At 35.6% G+C, this 7,612-nt stretch overlaps 2 long non-coding RNA genes across 4 annotated transcripts; one reads left to right on the top strand and one right to left on the bottom strand.

Moving 5' to 3' along the window:
* Window positions 1–512: 512 nt before the first annotated feature.
* On the bottom strand, window positions 513–5,883 carry LOC139354767 (uncharacterized). 3 transcript variants are annotated; one of them, XR_011605619.1, is made up of 3 exons: window positions 5,667–5,883; window positions 3,266–4,841; window positions 513–3,199 (listed from the first exon to the last, which is right to left on the bottom strand). It is a non-coding gene; the product is annotated as an uncharacterized lncRNA (long non-coding RNA). The 3 variants fall into 3 exon arrangements; XR_011605620.1 differs by lacking the exon at window positions 5,667–5,883 and adding an exon at window positions 5,377–5,473; XR_011605621.1 differs by lacking the exon at window positions 5,667–5,883 and adding an exon at window positions 4,966–5,116.
* LOC139354766 (uncharacterized) lies at window positions 5,232–5,785 on the top strand. The gene is made up of 3 exons (XR_011605618.1): window positions 5,232–5,336; window positions 5,400–5,468; window positions 5,524–5,785. It is a non-coding gene; the product is annotated as an uncharacterized lncRNA (long non-coding RNA).
* Window positions 5,884–7,612: the final 1,729 nt, after the last annotated feature.

Raw genomic sequence — 7,612 nt, 5'->3', positions numbered from 1 at the left:
TGGTGCAGTTGGTGGTCTTGCTAGTGGTGGATCTGCTGTTGCTAAAGCAATAAACGCTGTCAAAAATGGTAAAGAACAATTAGCCGAAGCGACACGTCATAACCGCTATATGGAATCAATTGCGATGGGAAAAGGACTTTTCCTGAAACCTTATAAGAAAGGATATGGACTATTTTATAAGCCATATTCAGCAAAAAACTAATAAATATGCTACCCAAACAAGCACTTACCGATATTGATTTAATTGATTTTGGTAAACAGCATTTTAGACACTTTCGTGGTGTTTTTATGCGTGATCGTCTCCCCAAGAAACCATGGACCAACGAATGTGGGATAATTAATTTAGATAACGAAAGCGGTAGTGGTACGCATTGGGTAGCATATTTCAAGAATAGAAATTATAAAGAATACTATGATAGTTTTGGTGATTTGCAACCGCCCATTGAAATTGTGAAATATTTAAAACCACCCATTGAATATAACTATAGAAATGAACAAAAATTCAATACATATAACTGTGGTCATTTATGTTTAAAATTTTTATTTCGAAAAAATAAAATGTAATATATTTGTATAAAAAAAAAGGAAATTTTTTTTTATTTTTAGCTTAACTTAGTAGGCTATATCTTTGTGACCCCATGCAAGTGTGTCTATATTATTCTCTTTTATATAGCGCTTATCATCTAAATAGTTAAGGGTGACTTTTGTATACTCTTGCGTGTAAATTTGATGTAATTTCAATTTAAATAAGTACATTGTTCCAACTTGCTTATTTTTTTTATACAAGCAATCTCGAAAATCGTTAATAGTTAATTTTGAGGTCACACTCGTCTTTACTCCTTTAATTTTTTGGATCTCCGTTGTTTCAGCATTATTTATATTAGAGACTTGTATTGAATACATTTTAGCTCTGAGTCCAATAAATTCTTTTATTATATCCCCCCTGCACTCATCTTTCTCATACCTAATTTTTTTTTGTTTATCAATGGTAATTTAAAAACATTATCCTTATCATATTCTGAAGTATCGAAATGCTGATCAATTTCAAAACGAATGTCATCATAAAAATCTATAGTCTTAATATCATAGATAAAAGAATCAGTATCCATATACATTAAATTTATATTTTCTTGATATTTCGGCTTCATATAGTCATAGTGAAAATTGTACATTTTAAATTTTGATAATTCTAGAACGGTGAAGCCAATGTAGACAGGCTTATCATAGACAACATGCACTTTTTTCATTTGAATTGCAAAGAAATCATCGGCCAATTGCAATATATTCTTAAAATTAAATTTTGAGATAAGTGCTCTAGCTCCCAATTTTTTACCATCACTCTCCCACCTGGACACTAATCTAATTGATTTTCTCTTGTCGACATTCTCCATTGTCTTGCCATAGACTGCATTGTTTAGCAGTTTGAAAAAATTATTTTCAAAATCATTAACAGCCAATGTTCTGTGATGATTGTTACAATCAATATATTTTTTAAGCCAATCAGATTGTTCAAATTGTAATATTCGATGAATTTTCTTTAAAATCAGTCCATGTCGAAGACATTGCTGCAAATTTCTATAGTGAATTATATAATTATATTTGTTTGTCAAGTCTGCAATCAATTTTGATTGTTGCATATTTTCATTTTTCTTGTTCTGCGAACAAAATGGTAAATCATTGTGCTGGCTGTGTAAGTTTTCAGTGTATTCCAAATCGACCTCTAAAATATAACCAATTGGTTGATCATCTACGCACGTGTTTAAATCAAAATTTTCAAAATTTCCCTCTTCTGTTTCTTCTAGCCATTTAAAATTTTTAAACGGAATAGCTTGTGACATAGCATACCCATATAAATTATTAACATCTAAGTATACAATATAATTTGATTCTTTCTCACAGTCGTAATCGTTATTTAGATATTTGTTATTTGCAATAGAATGAGGTTTACTACATTGAACAAGACCACCTCTAATACCTTTCATTATAAAATTATACATATCAATATCTGTGAGTAGTTCTAATTCAATTTTAGTTGTCTTCAACATAGCATCCCACGATAGACCAGGAGTTGTATAATATTGACAAGGATCTAAATTATAGATTTTTTTACATACTGTTCTAAAATTCTCAAAAATATCACATAGCAACAGCACATCTACCTTCAAATATAATAATAAATAATCTAATAAATTTGTGCACTCGAAGGCATTCCAAACGTTTTGAGCGTGCTGATAACTCTCTTCAGAACAGTGTCTATCAGTTAATTGGTTATAAAAATTTTCGCGCAACGGTAATTGTGTATCTGACAAGCGTTCAACTGAATTTAAATAGCTATACGGAAATATGCCTTTACGTTTAACCATTTGAAATTTGTTCGGGTCCGTGAAAAATGACTTTATTGTGGTTAGATTTTCTTCTTTTAAATAACTGGCTAAGCTGTCTAAACTGGAAGGCATAAATCTAAATGAATCTAAAAATCGAAGTTCTAACGTTTCATTGGGATTTATATAAATTTTCTTTGAGATCGAAATATAAAACTCTTTGTTTAGCGGAATTATAGAAATATCACCAGGAATTTTAATTAATTCTTTTACAAATAAATGAGCATCGTATGCCGAGAGATTATGGAAAAATATTGGGAAAAATTTTGCTAATTTATAGTTTAAATTGCAATTATTATGTGCTACACCTCTATATTTGCCTGTTAAGTGACAATGGTCTAGAACTCTTTTAGATTGATCAGTTAATATATTACCGCATATACTACAATTTTGTTCTAAGTCAATTATTTTTTTATAACACTAAACAATCATTATATATGCTCTCAACAAAATGTGTTGCACAATCTTCACCATAATATATTCGATATATATCCAAACTATTGTCAAATGAACACTTTATATAATAACTATATGCATACGGTATGTGCTTTTGAATCAAATTTATGTTATCCGAAGTTTTCAGATTCATCCCTTCTAAAATACACTCAAAATCAGCATATGCTACAAAAGGAACATCTAATTGATTTTTTAAATTTTTAAATCTTAAAGTCGCCGTTTCATTTGTAGGCATCTCAGTTATAATTCTATTACACTCCATAATATGTCGTTCCAGTTTGTCGCTAACGTAGAAATGTAGAAAACAGCCATTGCATAGATGAATCTTCCTCGTACTTTTCGTTATTTGTTTGCGAAGTAATCTAATGGAGAATCAAAGAAATAAATATAATTTTTTTTATTTTTTAATTTTGTAATTTAATACTTACTTGGAAATATTTTTAATCCAAGCATAGTGATATTTGTCATCCTTCTCGAGAAGTAGTAGATATATAGTGTGTAAAACGTTGCCAGTTTTATTATTAGTTAAATAATATGGACCGATGATTGTCTTTTCATCGCTGTCTACACCCAAAACAGTTATACTAATTTCAGGATTATTTTCTTCAAATATTTTTATGCTGTCGACCGGTGTGGGGAATTTTAATCCACTAAAATTTAACGATTTATTATTTATATTTATTATATCCGATCCAATGTTGTAAATGCCTTTACGTTTATATTGATTGGGTAGATTCTTATTAACTGGAAGTTTCACAAAAGCCGATATTAATGCCCATTTAAAACAATATTCGTCTCTATTTTGCACGTTGATGCAGGCTTTTCTGTTTACTATTTCTCTTGGTAAACCAATGAAATTCGAGCCCTTTATTGGCTGATATTTATTTATATTAACTTCTAAATGAACTATTTCAATTAGGGACCAACCACTGTCTCGTTCTTGAAACTCGCTCATCTCACTTTTTATATAGTCATTTAAATTTTTGATTATTTCATTTAGATTTTCAGTCTGACTCATTGTTGGATTTAAGACTTGCATTTTTGTTTGAAATGACTTTAGATTGATTTCACAATGATCTTCATTCTCTTTAATCAAAACATAATTACAGAATTGTTTAAAATTAAATTTGATATTGACGTGTTTTTTTTGAGCTTCTTGGAGTAGAGTGATCACTTGTTCTTTGATTGATTGTTGAAATAAATTGATATCCAAGCATTCTTTATTTGGATTTGTGATTATATAAGTTTCAATACGATTCCGAAATGCACTTCTTATACACCGCAAGTTATCACTTATTTGCGCACCAGATAATTGTTTATGCAAGTTGGTGCGTAAGTGATGCGACCAACTAATTTTAGCAACATTTAGATTACAGACATCACAATATCGTATTTCACTAGCGACAGGATTTGTGTTACTAGGCCCAGGATTGTTATTGTTATGTAAAGCATCACCCATTTTTGTTTTTGTTTTGTTTTAAATATTTATAAAAAAAGTTTATTTTATTTTTTTCTTATTCGTTACAAAAATTTAAAATATAATTATCCCCTTCTGATTTAAGTTTGACTAGCTTGTAGCCCCCCGTCGCCATGTGCTCCACAGCTTGCGATGACAGAGTACTAAAGCGTTCTGGTAAGAACACCACAAAATCTTCAAATGTGAGCATAATTTTAGCGCCGAAGCGTGTCTGCTTCACTTCAGCGTTCTTTATCACAATCGGTGTGTCAAACGGGAGAGCCTTAACACTCTTAATTGGGGGCAGAGAGACGGCCCCAAGCTCGTTAAACTGTTCTCCAAAGTCAGACATATTGCTGCTGCTGCTGCTGCTGCTGCTGCTGCTGCTGCTGCTGCTGCTGCTGCTGCTGCTGCTGCTTATAATGCTGATGATGAAAGACTCTTCAAATAGTGTAAGTGAGTTCTTGCTCTGAATTTGACTTCTGCTTTCTGAATTACCCCAGTACTATACATCTCATATTTATACCAGTTTGCGAGACGAAAAAAATCTGAAAAGAAAGAGAGATAAAATACTTATGTAGTATATTTCAATAAAATAAATACATGTGGAAAGCGATAACAACAATATATATATACACACAACAATGTTTCACGATAACAATATATACATACATAACTTTTAAACGAGAGTGAGAGGACAAGTGGGAGGGCGGAGTGGACGCTATCGCAAACGAGAGTGAGAGTCCGAGGACAAGCGGGAGGGAAAGTGGGAGGGGGAGGGGGAGGGGAAGTGGGAGGGGAAGTGGGAGGGGGAGGGGGAGGGGAAGTGGGAGGGGAAGTGGGAGGGGAAGTGGGAGGGGAAGTGGGAGGGGAGGGGGAGGGGAAGTGGGAGGGGAAGTGAGCGCAACCCCCCAGAGGGTCAAGCACCAGGACAAGCGGGAGGGGAAGCGGGAGGGGGAGTGGGAGGGGAAGTGAGCGCGGCCCTAGCAGCTTCCACAACAACAACTTCCGCTCGCGATAAGCGCGCCCGCACCAGCGAAACAGTGAGTCAGAACATACAATACAAATTTATCCAGAACATACAAATACACCATCGTTTTATCCAGAACATACAAATACACCCTACTGGCTACGATATTTCGCTTGATTTATATCTCCCAATAAAACAAGTGCTGGTGAGTGGTACCACCTGTACTATAAAAGAATTGTAACTAATAATAAGCTTCTCAGCACTTCAGCACAACGCATGGAAATTTCCAGGCGTCAGCAGCGGCAGTGCAGCGCATCAGCAGCGCAAAGCTGGCTTGCTGGCTGGCCGGGAATTTTTCTTAAACTGGCACACGGCTTCGCAGAAACTTAATTTTGGTAATCACCTTGACCGTAAAACTGGAGAGCAGAATCAAAAGAGTCGGCATAGATGTTTTGTTTTTTTCCTCTTGGCACAATGATTTAAACTTGTTCGATGCACAAATAAGTAATTCTCTTGATTTGGTGTACTTATGTCGCTGAGAATAAGCGGACTGTACCAACAAAATGTGACTTCAATAAACGCAAGTCTGCAACGTTCGATAGAAAATTTGGTTCTGACCATATCTTTCGAGTCGCCACGAGGTTTCGGCGTAGCAGAATCCTAATGGGACGTTGCCGAAATTCGGTGACCGCAGCTTGTGTGTATGTTTGCAAGCTTTGAATCGTCGTGCGTGTTATCAGCGAGATCTCGAATGTTCTTAGCCGTTCTGTCTCTTGTCTTCTGAACGACAAAGAGGACAGGCCAAGAAGAGGAAGATAAAAAAAAATTTCTCTTAAGAAGAAAGACGGCTACTACACCACTGTTAATTCAGCGCATGACCCATCTGATAAGTTATTTACTGAAAAATCAGCCTTTTTCTTTATTTTTATACCCGTTACTCGTAGAGTAAAAGGGTATACTAGATTCGTCGGAAAGTATGTAACAGGCAGAAGGAAGCGTTTCCGACCCCATAAAGTATATATATTCTTGATCAGGATCACTAGCCGAGTCGATCTAGCCAAGTCCGTCTGTCCGTCTGTCTGTCCGGATGAACGCTGAGATCTCGGAAACTCTAGGAGCTAGGCTATTGCGATTTGGCGTGCAGATTCCTGAGCTTCTTACGCAGCGCAAGTTTGTTTCAGTAGAATGCCACGCCCACTCTAACGCCCACAAACCGCCCAAAACTGTAACTCCTACAGTTTTGATGCTAGATAGAAAATTGTAACTGAAATGTATTGTTCTCATCAATACCTATCGATTGGTCCAAAAAAAGTTTGCCACGCCCACTTAAACGCCCACAAACCGCGAAAGCCTGTGACGCCCACAATTTGCATGCTAGATACAAAATTTTGTATTGTATGTATTGGTGTCGTCAATACCTATCGATTGACCCAAAAATAAATTTGCCACGCCCACTCTAACGCCCATAACGCTTAAATCTGTCTACCGCCGGTAGGTGGCGCATTTGAATTTCGCTTTGCTGCTTGCATATCTCCATTTCCTTTTGAGTAACGGGTATCTGATAGTCGAGGTACTCGACTATATCGTTCTTCCTTGTTCTTCATATTGTTATTAAGTTTTTGTATTTTCTGATCCTTCAAATGATATGTACCCAATTCTTTCCCTGATTCATCCGCAATCTCGTAATAAGAGGAACCGAGCTTCCGTTAGACTTTTGCTTTGATGAATACCTTTGCAAGTTTTGCACTAAACTTCTTAGCGGCGTTACTTTGAACAAAGTTTCTTGCAAAGACGGGGTCTCCTACTTTAAGTTGAACTAATTATTATTAGTTGAACTAATACGACCGCGCCACCGATTCTTTTGCTTTTGTTTCTGGCAATTTTCAAGGCATTTCGGTGATCAATACGCGTGGTCAATTAACAGATCTAATATCCGCAGAAGTTCGTAATCTTTCCCGTTGAGCAACATGTTTTGGCCAAATGCTAAAAAATATGGCGAATAGCCTGTACTAAGGTGTATTGCAGAACGAAGCGCACCATTTATTTCGTTTAGTTTTGTATCCCAGTTTGTGTGATCGACTCCTATACACGCTCTAATCGCCGCTAGAAGCTTTTTCATCTTTCATTTGCGTTTGCTTGCGGAGAGTAAATTGCGGTGCACTTATGGGAAAAAAAAGTCGCAAATCTTATTGGGGGTGAACTTTTTTAAGAGATGGAGAAAATGGAACTTCATGTTATGGTCTACAATTATTAACAAGCCTATCTTACCGGTTTAAATCTAGGAAATGGCCCCAATAAGTCCATGTACAGCTTCTGAAAGGGTCTCTGGAATTCCATTGGCTTTCCCAT

This window comes from Drosophila suzukii, unplaced genomic scaffold (genome assembly GCF_043229965.1).
Source record: "Drosophila suzukii unplaced genomic scaffold, CBGP_Dsuzu_IsoJpt1.0 scf_21, whole genome shotgun sequence".
NCBI classification, from domain to species: Eukaryota; Metazoa; Arthropoda; class Insecta; order Diptera; family Drosophilidae; genus Drosophila; species Drosophila suzukii.
This window is presented reverse-complemented; position numbering and strand designations above follow the sequence as displayed.